This window comes from Uranotaenia lowii, chromosome 2, assembly GCF_029784155.1.
Source record: "Uranotaenia lowii strain MFRU-FL chromosome 2, ASM2978415v1, whole genome shotgun sequence".
Lineage (NCBI taxonomy): Eukaryota > Metazoa > Arthropoda > Insecta > Diptera > Culicidae > Uranotaenia > Uranotaenia lowii.
In genome coordinates this window covers 226,051,945-226,070,842 of record NC_073692.1, presented here as the reverse complement: position 1 = coordinate 226,070,842, position 18,898 = coordinate 226,051,945, and the positions used below count along the sequence as shown (strand labels likewise).

The 18,898-nt window shown below is 35.2% G+C and overlaps 1 protein-coding gene across 1 annotated transcript in view; it reads right to left on the bottom strand.

Annotated features, from left to right (window-relative positions):
* The window catches only part of LOC129745575 (venom dipeptidyl peptidase 4), an 810,441-nt gene that overhangs the window by 693,997 nt on the left and 97,546 nt on the right, over nt 1-18,898 (bottom strand). The window lies entirely within an intron of this gene.

The following is an 18,898-nucleotide window of genomic DNA, read 5'->3' as shown; positions in this document are numbered from 1 at the left end:
TTTTGCTGATTGAACCATTATTTGTGAGCTGAAGACGGATAAGACAATGTTTCATACATTAGCATTTTAAATAAGTTTGTCGAAGACATCAAAGAGATTAGAATTAACCTTTTAAAAGTTAGATTTTTTATATCACTTTAAAATGACACTTTTTGAGAGACCTCATTCTACTGAAAAACTTCTTCGAAGACACCTTAAAGATAAAATGCAAGATAAAAAAGTTCCAGCAACGATCACGTTTTTCACATTTTTGACTGTGCATTGGCGTTTTATTGAATTTTTCAAACAAAGTTGAATTACTCAAAATATAAAAAAATTAAAATTTATTGAGTGAACAGAATTGATATTTTTGTCTATTTAGCACATTTTTTTGAAAAATTTGATCTTTATAAGACATTCCGGTTTGGAGATATAGCGAAAGAATCAAATATCCCCAGGGATCAAGTGTCCTCAATCTTCCCTATTTGTAGCGTTGTGATGTGGTCCAAACAGAAGGATGAAACGTCATGCGATTACTCTATAAAACGTGTGACCAACATATTTTTGATAAGTGTTAGTGAACGCCGCCGACCGTGGCCTAGAGGATAGCGTTCAAGTCTTCTAAGCCAGAGGTCATGAGATCGAGTCTCGGTCACGACACACAGTACTCTTTCTGTTGGCTGGTAGTGTTAGCATTAGTACGATGCTAGCCGTTAAACCCTTGAAAGATATTCGCTTTAGTCTTAAGTAGAATTTAGATCTAGATTTCAAAAAACATGAAGTTTCACTGAGATCCTATATATGTATGTGTGTTCGAATTACGTTTTTAAGCTTTTGTTTGATCAGATTTAGGCTTTTTTGCCTTGATAGCTTTGGATATGAAAGTTTAAAAATATCTGAAAGCTTGAATCTGATAAAAAAGCGCAAATTTCATAAAATAAAATCTTTCATTTATAACAACTTAAAATAAAATTTGTATAACAATTTCATGTTAGCTGAAACTATACTTAGTTACCGAAAAAAGGCTATTATCCAATAAGGAGGTCTCTTGAAAGCTGTATCAACGATGGAATTACCTGAAAAAAGACGAAAAAATAAATTGTTAAGACATTGGGAATACATAATTTTTAAATTTTATTCTTTTACCAATAATAATTCTTTTTTTAATCATTTATTAAGATAAAGGTTGCATGAATAAAAAAAGAGTGTTTCGATAACGACCTTCATATATAAATCTTTCAAAGCTTAGCTTTAGTGTCTCAGGTAACAAACAGTATTTCCTGCGTTTTTTTTTTCAATCTCGCCACACAATAGTGTTCACTCAAATCATCTTCAAAGAGAAAACGGCCAAAACAAATGATGACATCCCGCAGGAAACTTTCTAGCTGTTGACGAGCCAGGGATGCTGGAATTTTAATGAATTGCCATAGCAGTTCCCTTGTGTTGACATATGCATGCATACGTACATACACCTTCATACATATGTACATATGTATGAACAAGAAAGCTGGAACGTGATTGTGGGGAGGATGAGCATCAAGAATGATTACACGGCAAGGTTAAATTTGGACAGTGTTGTTTGTTGAATGAAACGCTACCAAGACACGACACCAATCCGCGATGCCCTTGGGGAAAGTTCCGGGAACAGAAGGAAACTTGGAAGCTGAAACTGGTTGGTTCTAGCACTGTTGTTTTTTCTCTTAAATTTCGGGGTTTCCCTGATATTGACATAAGCTTGTGAGAAGTCGAAAATTTCTTCATTCGGCTTGACGTTTTTTACTAAGCATCTTTAAACTGATACCAGATTTTTTCTGAATTTTTTATGAATACCAAATTTTCAAGTAAACATGTTAATTATACATATAAATTTTTGGAATTATTTCAACGCAATGGTCAAAGTTTTTTTTGTTAAAATTTGAATTTAATGAAATTATTTAATCGACCTTTAGTGATTCTCTTCATTCCAACCTCAAAAGGCTGAAAGAAGATTAGGCGAAACGTCAACAGGGACGTAACAAAAAAGGAAAAGTTAATATTTGTAAACGTTCTTCTCTTACCTGTCTTTCAAAGCTTGAAATTTTTCGCTTTGTTGCACAACATTAATCAGTGACATCTTTTGCAGGGTTTATTACTCTGTTTACCCTAGAGATGAAAGTTTTTTCCCCAACAACAACATCACCAACACCAACAGAGACTTTTGCTCGACTTGCTTTCAATTGCAAATTCCTGTCTTCATTAAATCTTTCCATGGCACCGAGGAAAAATGCCTGCAGGCACTCCACAACTATTCTGCTTAGTTTTGCAGCTCGCTTTCCGAACAACTCTCTCTCGGTGTGGAACTTTACAATAGGAGAAGGGAAAACTTTCATCTTGCTGAGCTACCTACCTTCTGTAATCATTTGCACAAATCCTATTATTTGCGAACAAGTTTGAAGCGAACCGAAAGCTAAGAAATGATGCTGCTTATTGTAAAACAATTGATAATAATGCCAAGCAGGCAGCAGTAATCATCAACAAATATCAAGGTTTAAGCAATCGATCTAGTCGAAAAACTAAAGAGTAAAGAGTAAAGAGTAAAGAGTAAAGAGTAAAGAGTAAAGAGTAAAGAGTAAAGAGTAAAGAGTAAAGAGTAAAGAGTAAAGAGTAAAGAGTAAAGAGTAAAGAGTAAAGAGTAAAGAGTAAAGAGTAAAGAGTAAAGAGTAAAGAGTAAAGAGTAAAGAGTAAAGAGTAAAGAGTAAAGAGTAAAGGGTAAAGAGTAAAGAGTAAAGAGTAAAGAGTAAAGAGTAAAGAGTAAAGAGTAAAGAGTAAAGAGTAAAGAGTAAAGAGTAAAGAGTAAAGAGTAAAGAGTAAAGAGTAAAGAGTAAAGAGTAAAGAGTAAAGAGTAAAGAGTAAAGATTAAAGAGTAAAGAGTAAAGAGTAAAGAGTAAAGAGTAAAGAGTAAAGAGTAAAGAGTAAAGAGTAAAGAGTAAAGAGTAAAGAGTAAAGAGTAAAGAGTAAAGAGTAAAGAGTAAAGAGTAAAGAGTAAAGAGTAAAGAGTAAAGAGTAAAGAGTAAAGAGTAAAGAGTAAAGAGTAAAGAGTAAAGAGTAAAGAGTAAAGAGTAAAGAGTAAAGAGTAAAGAGTAAAGAGTAAAGAGTAAAGAGTAAAGAGTAAAGAGTAAAGAGTAAAGAGTAAAGAGTAAAGAGTAAAGAGTAAAGAGTAAAGAGTAAAGAGTAAAGAGTAAAGAGTAAAGAGTAAAGAGTAAAGAGTAAAGAGTAAAGAGTAAAGAGTAAAGAGTAAAGAGTAAAGAGTAAAGAGTAAAGAGTAAAGAGTAAAGAGTAAAGAGTAAAGAGTAAAGAGTAAAGAGTAAAGAGTAAAGAGTAAAGAGTAAAGAGTAAAGAGTAAAGAGTAAAGAGTAAAGAGTAAAGAGTAAAGAGTAAAGAGTAAAGAGTAAAGAGTAAAGAGTAAAGAGTAAAGAGTAAAGAGTAAAGAGTAAAGAGTAAAGAGTAAAGAGTAAAGAGTAAAGAGTAAAGAGTAAAGAGTAAAGAGTAAAGAGTAAAGAGTAAAGAGTAAAGAGTAAAGAGTAAAGAGTAAAGAGTAAAGAGTAAAGAGTAAAGAGTAAAGAGTAAAGAGTAAAGAGTAAAGAGTAAAGAGTAAAGAGTAAAGAGTAAAGAGTAAAGAGTAAAGAGTAAAGAGTAAAGAGTAAAGAGTAAAGAGTAAAGAGTAAAGAGTAAAGAGTAAAGAGTAAAGAGTAAAGAGTAAAGAGTAAAGAGTAAAGAGTAAAGAGTAAAGAGTAAAGAGTAAAGAGTAAAGAGTAAAGAGTAAAGAGTAAAGAGTAAAGAGTAAAGAGTAAAGAGTAAAGAGTAAAGAGTAAAGAGTAAAGAGTAAAGAGTAAAGAGTAAAGAGTAAAGAGTAAAGACTAAAGACTAAAGACTAAAGACTAAAGACTAAAGACTAAAGACTAAAGACTAAAGACTAAAGACTAAAGACTAAAGACTAAAGACTAAAGACTAAAGACTAAAGACTAAAGACTAAAGACTAAAGACTAAAGACTAAAGACTAAAGACTAAAGACTAAAGACTAAAGACTAAAGACTAAAGACTAAAGACTAAAGACTAAAGACTAAAGACTAAAGACTAAAGACTAAAGACTAAAGACTAAAGACTAAAGACTAAAGACTAAAGACAAAAGACTAAAGAAATTGTAAGGTCTCATTTTATTATATTTCCGTCGTTTCGATGTCCTTGATATTATTAACGTTGTATATTACAGGATGAGAGTGTAGCATAGCGTTTAGTCAAGCATAACTGACGTTGGTCCATAATGAATCTAACTTTGGTGAAGCAAAATCTTCATGCAACAATAATGTGTACCATTCGGACCATTTCTTTCATTGTTAAAAGTTTTATAATTACAATACTTCACTTGGACACATGGACGGGCGGATTTTTCCACTTCTACGAAATACTTCGCTTTGTTTTACTGTTATCTATTCATACAAGCCAGGGGATGCTTCCGTCTGCTAAATGGAACTGATGAAACAGAGCACATTCAAACTCAGCGCAATGAGAAACAACAAATTTATAAGTTTGCCAACAGTTGTTGAAAGCGCTTCCTTGTTCGAAAGTAGCATTATTTCTCAACCGAAAGTTCCACGCTACAAGGAAAAAAAACTGAACAAACTGTTAGTTTTTTATTTATAAACAGTTTTTGTCCCTACATAAAACGAGGCAGCAAAAATACAAAGCACCAACCCCCTCGATCCGGTGAATATGCAATTTGATGTTCCTTTTTTTCTGTCGAGACTAAGGACGACTTTGGGTAAACTGAGCTCAAAAACGGCAGCGTACTGAAATCTATCTCCTCAATCCGGGAAAACTGTTTATTCCGAGTGGATCTCGTAGCAGCAAGCACGAATTGCGATGCAAAATGTGTCATCGTGGAGTGATCCAGTTTATAGTTGTTCCTTTTGCAGTCGGGCTATTTGAATTTCACAGTGAATATTTGATGATTCAGTGTTGCACAGATTAACTTTATATCTCTTCAAATTGAAAAATTGAAATTGGAATCCCACAATATTATTTTTTTGAAAATAATTCAATTCAGATAGGAATATAAAAAGATCTTATATTTAAAACTTAGGTGAACATCAAATTTAGAATAACTTTAAATTTTAAGGAAATTAAACAGTTTTCTGAAAATATTGATTTTTAATCATAAAGATGTCAAGACTTTTGCGAGGTATTTAAACAAAAAATTCCGGAATTTCCAAGTCCCGATAGGAGCAAGAAATCATCTGGAATTCTTAGTAGGGGATAAAAAGCTTCGTTCGGGCTCAAAAGTCTTCCATAGTTGTAAGCTGAACTCTCAAGAAATGTTTTAGAGAGTATTTAAATTTACACTGTTTGGTCGAACAAGAAAAAACAAAACTTTCTTCTGAAAAATGAACATGGTTTTTCTATCTTCTCTGAAAAATATCAATTTACGTCACAACACTGCTACATAGTGTCAAACGAGGTATTGCTTGGCTACCTAGCGAACAATACCTATACGTTTTCAACAAAAATATTTAAAATGGAACGACACTTTTAACACTTCAAGACCAAGGCTGCCGAAAACAATTCTGTGTTTTGACGGGAAAAAAACCCTGACTTTCTGTGATTTCTCCCAAAAGTTCTGTAACGGTTTGCTGGGGTGTTTTTTCAATAATTTTATTCAAAAGTCATGTCATGTATTCTTTTTTACATTTTACTTAAGAAAAATCAATTTATCATATTTTTGCAATTTAAAAATAAGTATCCAAAAATGAATTGACATAAAAAAAATTATTTAAAAACGTCCGAAATTTCAAAATTTTGAAAAATCAGTGAATATTTCTAAAATTTTGTGTTCTGTGACACAGATTCTGGGATGAAAACTGATTCAAAATTCTGTAAAATTATAATTTTTCTGTAATTCAAAAGTGACACAAAATCGGCTTAGTTTCACTCAATTTCACTTTATTCAAAAAAAAAAAAAAAAAGTTTTCAAACTGTTGTCCAGTGTAAAATGGACACATTGTTAGAGCACACGTTGAATCACTAATATTTTAATAACTACTTCATTAAGATTTTTTTCACATTGAGAACCGCCAAGGCATCTAAACTAAACCTGAACCAAATAGAGTTGATCCATTAGACTGAGTCGGTATGAAGACATTTTTGAATTTCTCAAACCCTGGGGTCTAAAGAGCTTCGTTTTGGTATAAAACTTATTCATGATTTTTTGCAGAATTTTTAAGTAACGTTTACTTCAGGAAATTTGAACTTGTATGGGAAAATTGAATATTTTTGTGCTGAAGAAACTATTTAATTTTTGTTTCTGCTGTGGCACCGAGCCTGCTTTTGATTTTTGTGCAAATTTAAAAGTTCTCTAAAGGAAATTTTCCCCTGAACAACTTTGTCCAAGATTGTAATTTCGTTTCTTATGAGGCAAAAAAAATAAGCTGTTTAAGAGGGGTAGGCCTTTTGGCATTGAAAAAAAAATAAATATAATCAAATGTTAATATTTTCTCCACTTTTCCATTGTTATTTTGACACATTTTTTCTCGAATTATGAAACTTTCAAATTTTCCTTTCGACTATATGATTAATGTTTTGGATTTTTTGGCGGTTGCAGTCTGCTAAGTGATTAAAAAACGATTTTAATCACAACATCCTACGTTTCGGCTTATATTTCCTTGATAAAGGGAAATATAAGCCGAAACGTCGGATGTTGTGATAATAATCGTTTTTTAATCACTTAGCAGACTGAAACCGCCGAAAAAATCCCAAAACAGATATATGAAACTGTCAAAAATCTGTGTTTTTTACATAAAGGGTGATACGGTCAAAATTTGGTCAATATCAACTTCATGTATTTAGAGGCGAACCAGCCTGTGGCTGAAAACCTCTCAAAAGAAGACAAAAAAAACTTGACGTATTTCTTTCAATTTGGCATTTAAAAAACCTGAACACCCCTCATTTTAAAGGTGTGTGTGTGTGTGTAGAATGTTGCTCCTATTTTGATTTTGGAATTCACTCTCCAGTTGTCAAAATGCCGTCCAAGGAAGAAGAGCAGCGTATCAAAATTTTGTTCGCGCATCGCAAAAATCCGAGCTACTTGCACGCAAAGCTGGCAAAATCGCTAAAAGTTGCCAAATCAACCGTTACAAATGTAATTAAAGTGTTTGGGGAACGTTTCTCGACAGCCAGGAAGTCTGGATCGTGGAGAAATCGAAAACCGGAATTCGCTGAGACGACAAAGAGAGCTGCCGGTAGTTTCAAGCGAAACCCTAACCTCTCTCTACGAGATGCCGCAAAAAAGTTGGGTGTATCGTCTACAACAGTGCATCGAGCCGAAAAACGAGCCGGACTATCGACTTACAAGAAGGTAGTGACTCCAAATCGCGATGATAAACAAAATACGATGACCAAAGCGCGATCCCGGAGGCTGTACACGACGATGATGACGAAGTTTGACTGCGTGGTAATGGACGACGAAAAGTACGTCAAAGCCGACTCCGGGATAGGAGTTTTATACGGCATAAGGAAGGGGAAAGGTAGCAGATATGTTCAGCACATGAAACTGTCAAAGTTCGCGAAAAAATATCCGGTTTGGCAAGCCATCTGTACCTGTGGCTTGAAAAGCAGCATAGCTTTCGGGACTGTCAACCAAGAAATTTACGTGAAAGAGTGTTTGAGTAAACGTCTGCTGCCTTTCCTCAAGAAACACGGTTTTCCGTACTGTTTTGGCCGGATTTGGCATCTTGACATTAAGGTAAAAAGGCCATGGAGTGGTACGCCGCCAACAACGTGCAGGTGGTTCCCAAGGACAAGAACCCTCCCAACACGCCAGAGCTCCGCCCAATTGAGAAACGCTGGGCTATTGTCAAGCGGAACCTAAAGAAGGCCAAAAAAACTGCTAAGGACGAGCAGCAGTTCAAGGCACACTGGCTTTCTGCGGTGAAGAAGGTGGACAAGGTGGCTGTACAAAAACTGATGGCAGGGGTTAAGCGTAAGGCCGGACAATTCGGATTTGGAAAAGCGGAATCCTAACTGAATATTTTTCCTGAATTTTATACTAATTAAAGTTGAAAAAGAAATTTAATTTGATTTTTTAAATAAACGATTTCACCGATTTACACGCGTTTTCCCTTGACCAAATTTTGACCGTATTACCCTTTAGACATTTTGTGTGGAACTGACTTAGAAAAGCCACACAACAAAAGAGATATGTATCACCAACTTGGCTTGTTAATTTCCTGTTTCAGCTGGCCGGGTACAATTCCGGGGATAAGTCATGAATTGGAAACCGCCGGAAGAATTGTAAAATTTCAAAGATCTAAGTGATGGCATTCGGAACAAGTTTGACATTCCTTTGAGCCTGAAGCACACAATATACAACAAAATCATCAACGAGCACCAAAAACAGATCTAGCTGAAATATGTGTTTGAAATTTTAAAAATTTGATGAAATAAAACCTGTACCCAACGCAAAACGTTGATTTTTTTTATTATTTGTTTTACTATTCAATTTAAACTTTATCGCTTTGGTTTATAAATATCAGCCCACACTGCTACAGAAAATCTGTGTAAATTTTTAGTACCGCTTTCCGAACGAAATGTGTGAAACTAACTCGCCAACATGTTCTTATCAGTTTTTACTTTTTGCTGTGTTCGACCCTCGAACATTTAAGCTCAAAATGTGTTAAATTTTACACAGAAAAGTTTCAATTGCTTTATCAGAGCAATACCTCGCTAGGCAACCAGCAGCGATGCCAATTGAATTTATTGTTTTTCAATGCCAAAAGTTAGGCCACACAGTATATAAAGTGTGGTAGTAAAGATTTTTGAACAGTTTAAGCTTGGTGTCGGAATCTAAGTATTTAGTGGTGAATTTAATCTTTTCAGAGTGGAATAAATTTTCGAAGTCTGTACCTTGAGGAAGAATGACCCTAACGGGTTAAACTCCTTTCAAAAAAGAAAAAAAGAAGATAAAATGAGGTCTTCATTTATGACTAAAGTCGGTGGCTCTAATTCAGACTTGCCTCTAGAAAAAATGATGGCATTGGCTTTGGATGAGACGATGAAACGTTATTGGCGGAATACTCTGAAAGTTTAGCTGAGACTTGATTTATTTTATTAGTTACTTAAACACGATTGTTTTCAGCAGTATTGCAAAGATAAACATGAACGTCGTCAGCAAACAAGTGAACTTGTTAATAAAAAGGGAAAATAAAAGGGGGCCAAGTACAGATCTTTGCGGTACACCAGAAGCAATATTTGAACAATTTGCAAAGATATTAGAATGAAGTACGACTTACTTGTGTTCACTAAGGAAGGATTTGATTCAATTTGCGACAAATGAGCGGTTGACCAACATTAATGCCGGAACAAATATCAAATTCTTCTTTAGTCACGCCTTTCCCCTCTTCGATTTTTAAAACTTCCCAAGAGTAAATATTTAAATAAAGTTTCAAGTATTTGATTTAAAATTAGATAAATTGATTGAATTTTCATAAAATTATATGAGCTAAGCCAAAACTGTCAAAGATAGGAATTTAAACAAGGCAATGTGTTCTACAAATAAAAAGAACTGAATTCTCGAACAATTACAGGAGCAAAAGAAGAGAATGTGGAAGATGGGAGCTATATATCTTTTTCTTTAATTTAAGTTTTGGTTAAAAATTAATTGTGAAACGTTTAAAAAATTTCCAGCTCGGCTATAGTTTGATATTTCATGCTATTAATATTTTGACATCGTCAACTGGAAAATTCGGTCCTGAAAATGACAAAAGCAAGAAACTAAATTTTCCGTATCCAAAATATAGAGATCCAAGATTATTTTTTCAGAACACGAAAACTCAGAGTAAAAAAAACAAAGGCAATCTTATGAAAAATATTTCAATTATTTTTTATTAGTTTGACTAAGTTTATTTAAAAACTATCAAAAAAAAACTATACATTGAATTTAGGAAAGTTTATTTAAAAATAAATATATAAAATGTAAATATAATTTATCGTCGTTATGTTCTTTAGTAAGAACATTCAATGATTATGAAAATGAAATTTTTTTCCATGAGGAGAAACTCTTTTTGATATCTATTCAATTCTTCTAACTTTCTATTCTTTTTTGAATGACTAACGGTGATTAAACATTTGAGAAATTTTAACATTTTATTAAAATAAAATCGATAAGATTTAACGTTTTCGAAATAATTTTGTTTCTATAAATGCGTTCTTTGTTAACAGCGTTTTAATGAGTTATTTATAACTCAAGAGACAATTTTTTTATGCCTATGGTAGATTTTGGCGTCCTGAACTCGATTTTTCTTTAGATTTTGCCTATCACCTCTTTTTTAGGTGATTTGAAGATTATGAGTTTAAAAACTAATCAGTTTTCAGTGAAATCAATCATTGAATACTAATCTTATATATAAAAATTAAGGCGTATTCTTTGTAACACCATCACGTATAAACGGACGGTCGGAATGAAGTGAAATTTGATATCCGAGGGTTTTCCAGGCCAGAGATGGTTTGTATAATAGTTTCGAGAATCTAACTTTTTATGGAAGGGGGGCTCCCATACAAAATCTTATCCCTCTTCATTCTATCTATATAAAAATAAAACTCTGCCTGTCTGTCTGTTCCCTATAGACTCGGAAACTACCGAACCGACTTGCGTGAAACTTGGCAGGTGGGGGTATTTGAAGCAGGGGGAGGTTCTTATTATGGTTTGAGAACCTTCCCTCTCTCATGAATGGGGGGGGGGGCTCCCAAACAAAAGACCAATGTTTGCATACCTCAAGAACCAATCAAGCAAATGGGATAAAATTTGGCATGTGGCATGTGGCATGTGTATTTGGGTATGAGGAATGTTTCTAAGAATGTTAGGTACCCCTCTTTCCTTCAATTTGGGAGATAGGAAGGGGGAGGGGGCATACCTTACGATTTGTTACATAACTCGAGAACTAATCAAGATATTGTATCCAAATTTGGCATGGGAGGGCATTGGAGCACAAGAAATTTTTCTATGGTTATTTTTACCCCTCCTTTTTTCAGGGGGGATAAAGGCAGAGGGGGAGGGTTCTTCTATACATTTTAATTGTATAACTTGAGAACTATTCAAGCAAATGGATCCAAATATGGCTTGAAGGAGTACTTGAGTACCATAAAGGGTTCTAGGAATATATGATACCCTTTTCTTTATTTTGTGGAGAGATAGAAAGGGGAAGGGGGCTTCTTTATATTTTCCAGCATAATTGCAAAACTTTTAAAGCATATGGATATAAGTTTGGCATGGGAAGGTATTTGAATACTGTGGTAGATATGCCCTTAGAAAACGAATTATAATAAATAATTTATAGAACATTGTTTAACACGTTAGCTTTAGGTTAAAACATTCTTAGTAATCTCTTCAGGTTTGATTATCTTTATTTTATCTGAAGACTACTCATTTTACTTGAACGCTCATATGTGTAAACAGAGTAATATATAACAAAATACATTGTTGATGAAAATAGTGTTAAATGATTTAAAATTAAAGTACATTTGTACTTGAGATTTCAGTGTGTAAATTAGAATGGAGATACGAGGAATGAGTTCTTGGAGAATGAACAAATGAGAAGATTGGAAGATGAACCAACGGATGATCATTCTAGATTCCAAATTACGAACGAATGGTATAAAAATATTTTGTGAATTACTGTTAGTGTTGAAAAAGTGTTTTAAATATGAAATAATCTATATATATAAAAAGCAATTATCTGTATGTTTGTTTGTTTGTTTGTTTGTTTGTTTGTCCTCTATAGACTCAGCCGTCTTAAGAGCTAGAGATCTGAAATTTGGCATGGATACTCATTAGGACCAGGAATGATGAAAAATGTTTTTAGAATTTTTGACGACCCCCTCTGAAGGGGGTCGTCCATACAAGACAAATATTGTTTTCACGTTATTGGCGTTATTTTCCGTCGGATTGTGATGAAAATTTGCACATGAGTGTTTTGAAAGACGAGCAATCGATTACAGTTATCAAATTTAGAGTCAGGGGTCGGCCAAAGGGGTCGGCCATATCCACTGAATAATGTTTTTGCGATATTGGCTTTATTTTACATCGGATTGTGATGAAAATTTGCACATGACTGTTTTGAGAGACGAGCAATCGATTACAGTTATCAAATTTAGGGTCAGGGGTCGGCCAAAGGGGTCGTCCATATCCACTGATTAATGTTTTTGCGATATTGGCGTTATTATACATCGGATTGTGATGAAAATTTGCACATGAGTGTTTTGAGAGACGAGCAATCGATAACAGTTATCAAATTTAGGGTCAGGGGTCGGCAAAAGGGGTCGTCCATATCCACTGATTAATGTTTTTGCGATATTGGCGTTATTATACATCGGATTGTGATGAAAATTTGCACATGAGTGTTTTGAGAGACGAGCAATCGATAACAGTTATCAAATTTAGGGTCAGGGGTCGGCAAAAGGGGTCGTCCATATCCACTGATTAATGTTTTTGCGATATTGGCGTTATTATACACCGGATTGTGATGAAAATTTGCACATGAGTGTTTTTAGAGACGAACAATCAGTTACAGTTATCAAATTTAGGGTCAGGGATCGGCAAAAGGGGTCGTCCATATCCACTGATTAATGTTTTTGCGATATTGGCGTTATTATACATCGGATTGTGATGAAAATTTGCACATGACTGTTTTGAGAGACGAGCAATCGATAACAGTTATCAAATTTAGGGTCAGGGGTCGGCAAAAGGGGTCGTCCATATCCACTGATTAATGTTTTTGCGATATTGGCGTTATTATACACCGGATTGTGATGAAAATTTGCACATGAGTGTTTTTAGAGACGAACAATCAGTTACAGTTATCAAATTTAGGGTCAGGGATCGGCAAAAGGGGTCGTCCATATCCACTGATTAATGTTTTTGCGATATTGGCGTTATTATACATCGGATTGTGATGAAAATTTGCACATGGCTGTTTTGAGAGACGAGCAATCGATAACAGTTATCAAATTTAGGGTCAGGGGTCGGCAAAAGGGGTCGTCCATATCCACTGATTAATGTTTTTGCGATATTGGCGTTATTATACACCGGATTTTGATGAAAATTTGCACATGAATGTTTTTAGAGACGAACAATCAGTTACAATTATCAAATTTAGGGTCAGGGATCGGCAAAAGGGGTCGTCCATATCCACTGATTAATGTTTTTGCGATATTGGCGTTATTATTCATCGGATTGTGATGAAAATTTGCACATGAGTGTTTTGAGAGACGAGCAATCGATAACATTTATCAAATTTAGGGTCAGGGGTCGGCCAAAGGGGTCGTCCATATCCACTGATTAATGTTTTTGCGATATTGGCGTTATTATAGATCGTATTGTGATGAAAATTAGCACATGAGTGTTTTGAGGGATCAGCAATCGATTTCAAGTTTCGAATTGCGGATCAGAAGTTGGCTGAAGGAGTCGTCCATACCCAACTTTAATGTTTTTGCGATTTTGATGTTATTCTACATTGGATTGAGATGAAAATTTCCGCATAGGAGTTTTGAGGGACGTTCTTTTGCTTTCAGGTTTCAAATCTTGACTCAGGGGTCGGCAAAAGGGGTTATTATCTGTTCACTGATTTTACGATATTCTCTTGATTGAGCATAGAATTGTAATGAAAATTGACACATGGGAGGTTAACAGAAAAGATAATTGATTTTAGGTGTCAAGTTTTGAATCGTGGTCAAAAAAAAGGCCGTCCATGGCAAAAGGGAGTTTGGAGGAACGTAAAATTGGTTTCAATTATCGAATTTCGGGCCATGGGACAGAAAAAGAGGGTTTCATTGAAAGTTCAGTGTTTTGTGCAATAATTTTGTTGGAGGCAGTTAATTAATACCAATTTAAGTGTGAAGGTCAAGCAAAAGAGTCGTGCACATAAAGAAATAGTACATGTTTTTGCCATAATGTCTAGATTTTGCAACCGATCGAGAAGAAAACACTCTCACATAAATTTTAATAAAAAGCCAATCAACCGTTTAATTTGAATTTCAAGTAATAGTATTGTAGCAAATTTGAACACTGTTGATATTTTCCCCAAAATTGTCGAAAGAATGTTTCGAATTCATTTTCTAAACTCATTTTGACGTACCAATGATTTAAAGCGAAACGAAGTTCGTACGGGATCAGCTAGTACCATAATAAATGAAGTGTGTCAAAAAGAAAATACACGGTTACTACAAATACGAGAAATGTCTCTATGATATTTTGAGAACCCTCTTTTCTCCTTAGTGTGGGGAAATTTGAAGGTGGGAGGGTGCAATCATACAATTTATTTCATAACTCGAGAATTAAGCGGGACAATTCGAGTAAACAGAAAGGAAGGATATATAAAAAAAAAACTAGGACATGTTTACGAAAGCGCGAAAATAGACGCCAACTTTAACATGGTAAGACTAAGTTTACCGGGTCTGCTAGTGAACTTATAAATCTTCACGAAAGAAAATAACTGATATTTCTCACCTCATAAAAAAGTGGAATTTGTAGCCTTATGAAATTCATCTTCACCTTTAGAATGTGGAGTTGATCATTAAGAAAATATTGAAGCATTAAATAAATTTGAGGTTAGAATTGGTTTCTTGAAAAATATTTCATATCTGTATAAAATTTTTGATGATATAAACGATTTTTTTTTCTTTTAAAAAGATAAGCAATTATTATGGCTGAACTTGTAAAGAAACACTTCCCTAGAAACAACAATTTCTAAAACGATGTAGTGTTTTTTTATGTCAAGATTTTAGTTTCAATACAAAAGGATTATTAAATTGTAAATCGGAGTTGACAATGATAAATAAGCTTCAATTCGTGAACGTTATGTAGCGTCGTAGAATGAAATGCCTTGAGGCCTAGAGTGACTACGGTGGACTAAATACCGCCGGAGGCTAGTCAATTTTGTGATATGTTTTTAACACTTATTTTTTAACACCTTTTGGGATGAATTAAAGTTCATTTCTTGAATTGAAAATATTACTTGGGAAAAATCTCCATGGAGGGAGGAGGGGGGGGGGGGTTCAACCCCTAAAACCCCCCTCGTTCACACGGCCTTCGACCGGATACAAAATAATCACCATTGAAATTTCAAAAATTCTGTGTTGCGTATTTTGATAATCTGAAGATGCAAAAATATGCCAAATTACGTCAACTTTTCAATCCTCTTTTTTAAATTTATCTGGTGTGATTTGAATAATTTTGACGGTTCATTGATTGAAATGTGCGGTTTTATAATTTTTTGTATATACATGATCTTAATTTTTTTTGTAACTACATCCTCGAGCGCAACGTATAGCTCCTAATTTCAGGTTTCTTGTACACTAAGTAAAGTTTTTTTGAGCATTCCTTAGCTGATCTGAGAAACAATAGAGATAAAGCGATTTTAAGCGAGGAGTGTCAAATTGACACTCAATGTCGGATAAGGAAGTTTTTTTTTGGGCTTTCAGGGTGCGTCCATGAAAAAATAATGATGCAAAATTTAAAAAAAAACATTGAGGGTCCCGGAGAAACTTTTTCATTTCAATGCACCAGAAACAAAGTTAATACAATTCTTAAAAACAAGTGGTCTGATTAAAAAATTATAAAGTTGTGGAAAAAAAATTAAAATTGTTATTTATAAAATGTAAATAGTTGTAAGTAGTTGTAAAAATAGTTTATAAGTAGATTAAGACCCGAATGAACACTCAGGGTTTAAAAGGTCATTAATAAAATTTAAAAAAAATGCACCAGAAAAAAAAATACAAGCTGCCAAACTTCGAATAGTGTCGTATTGATATTTAAGAGTGGATTAGGATCAAACAAGTTCAATGTTGCAAACTTGTTGGTGTTAAAAGGAGTGGTGAACAAACATTTTTATTCATAGCAAATTCAATTAGTTCACCCTTTTTTACCATCCCAAATAGGTAACTTAACCTAACAATCAATTTGAGTGCGAGACTCCAATTCGAATATATATTCACAAATCGATATAAATGAAATAATAATAAAATAAACAATCCCTCTGTTTATGGCTGCCAGTCAAATCAGCTCTCTTGCTTGCTATTCAGGGAAGGAAAAATCGTTCCTTTTCAATTACAAATTGGAACGACTTTTCCGCTCCCATAGATACTTGAACACTGGTTATGCAGCAGCAGAAAGGAAAGGATTTTATGATACAGCCAAACAGGAAATTGCATTTGAATAATTCAGTGCGATGAAATTCCGTGTGCACAATCGTATCCCTGTCGCTTGCCAAGCCAACATCAACAGCAACAACAACAAACCGATGCGATGTTGGGATCGCTGAATTCTCGTTGAAAGTCGTCGAGTTGAGGTGCACCTTTCTCCTTTCTCTCGACTGCGCAAACATTCCAGCGAAAGAAAGTCGATGCCGGTGTGGTTTATTATGGGACTGATTCGTTGTGGTGGTGCTTCAGCATAAAATGTTGTTTGCAAGCATCAACAAGTTGATGGCTCTCTGGGTGCTCCCATATGAGGGAGGAAGAAATGAGCTACCATCGCATCCTAAAATCAACCGAAGCCGGTTTCATTTTTCCCTTCCGGTTGCGCGTGAAGGCGCCTTTTAATGTGGTTCTTTATTTAATTCTACCCATGATTGACAAGTTTACGATGCTGTCAGGTGGTTTTCTTTTCGGGTGAAATTTGCGAGTCACTGTGGAAACATTTTGGCGTAGCTCGTTTGTCAACTTTGTTTTGCGGTGCTGTGCATATCAAATGATATCCTTCGCTGCAGAAGAAATTTACAAACCAGTCATTTAGGTAGAGCATGTGTAAAAACTGACAAGAAAAAAAATTGCATTGATGTACGCTTCCATCTTCTGATAAGAATCGATATATTTAAGCAACTGTCTTTCAGTAATTTTTATGCCATTAACATCATTTGTCAGAATCATTCCCTCCACCTCTTGAAGGTTTATGATCACGAGATATTTTATTTAAACATAAAATTTCTAATTCCTTCTCTTTGAACAAAAGCTAAGGTTATTCAAGAGTCAAAATCTCAAATCAGACCTGAGATCGAAACTACATAATCTTTATTCACTATCTCAATTACGTTCTTCCATAGTAACACTCTGCACTAGCGATTGCGAGTGCAATCAACAGTTACCAGTATGCGAATTGCCCAATTGTGGGTTTCAACACCTCCCTTCAAATCGCAGATTGAGAATTTTGAATAGCATCGTAACTGTCGAGCTTCCCGCAACAACAACGAATTCTTCCAGCTATTGAAAATCAGCAGACGCATGCTAACCGGAGCGATTTACTCTGAGCTTTTCCTTTAAAACTCAATCATCGACAGTAGTTGTCGTCCAGTTAGAGTTCGCAATAAATTGAGGTTGGCCACTGACTGTCGCCCAAAAATTCCAGGATGCCCTTCCAGCAGTGTAAATGCGAGCTACCGCATGCTGACTGCAGCGTAGCACCGAACCACGAGAGTAACCCTCTCGGTGATTAGATTCATCCAAGCTCCGTTCCTTTGCCGAAAATTGTAAATAATTCATTTTTATGATTAACATACTCCTATGCACACAATGAAATCTCATTCTTTCTGAATCCAACCATACTACTTTTTGCCGTAAAAAGTTTTTCTTATAAATTCCAACGGAGAAGAGCTGGCACCCCTGGCTCAATCTGAAAGTGTTTTTTTAGTATCAGATTTTATTAAGCCGATTTTCAGGTGTTAAATATGTGCTTTTGATAAATAATTTCATTTGGAGCGTGGCTGAAGTGTTTGTGCTACTGACGGTTATGGAGGTTTAGGTAAAATTGTCGCAGATAACAGGTAATTTAAGAATTCTTATTTTTCGATTTTGCAATGGTTGTGTGATGACGCGTCAGTGCATGGTGGTTCTAAAAAATTCCGCTAGTGACATACAGATGTCACTAGTAGAGTTTAGAAAAGGTTCGCGTACCTTGTGCTACCGACATCTGGTGAGTAATTTTGTATTTAAGCTAGCGCTATCTAGGGAATGATTTTTTAAAATGTCTGTAAGATATGTGATAAAAATGATAAAACTATTTGTTTTTCAAGGTAAAGAGATTGAAACATATTTGTCATAAAACGCAAACAAAATTCATAAATCCTCAATCATCATCAAGTTAACATAATTCTGCGCGCGCGCGCGTGTGTGTGTGTGTGTGTGTGTGTGTGTGTGTGTGTGTGTGTGTGTGTGTGTGTGTGTGTGTGTGTGTGTGTGTGTGTGTGTGTGTGTGTGTGTGTGTGTGTGTGTGTGTGTGTGTGTGTGTGTGTGTGTGTGTGTGTGTGTGTGTGTGTGTGTGTGTGTGTGTGTGTGTGTGTGTGTGTGTGTGTGTGTGTGTGTGTGTGTGTGTTAGCGTGGTGAAAATTGACGTGAATAGGTTCGGTCGGTCGTCGGTGTTAATAAATAAAGTGTATTAATGCTGCTGGAGCAAGAGCGCAACAATGGTGATTTCCTCCTCCGTTCAGTTGCTTGGGAAAAGTGTACATCAGGCAAGCGAGGCGCGATCGGCTGCGTATTTTCTTTCCTTTCTTTTCCTCTTTCTCTCCCCGTTTGCATAATGCGTTAGATCGTTCTTGCTCTTCTCGTTTTAAACGCGTGAAAAACATCGGTGAGTTTCATCGGCGCCAAGTGCGTTATACGTGTATGACAATGCCACGTTAGGACGTTTTTGTTCTTCTAGTTTTGAGCGCGCGATAATCTTCGGTGAGTTGATCCGGTGCCATACGTGTATGACAATGCCACGTTAGGACGTTTTGCTCTTCTCATTTTAAGCGCGCGATATAATTGTGCATTGTACGTGTATGACAATGCCACGTTAGGACGTTTTGCTCTCCTCGTCATAAACGCGCGGTAAAATTCGGTGAGTTGCACCGGTGCTAAG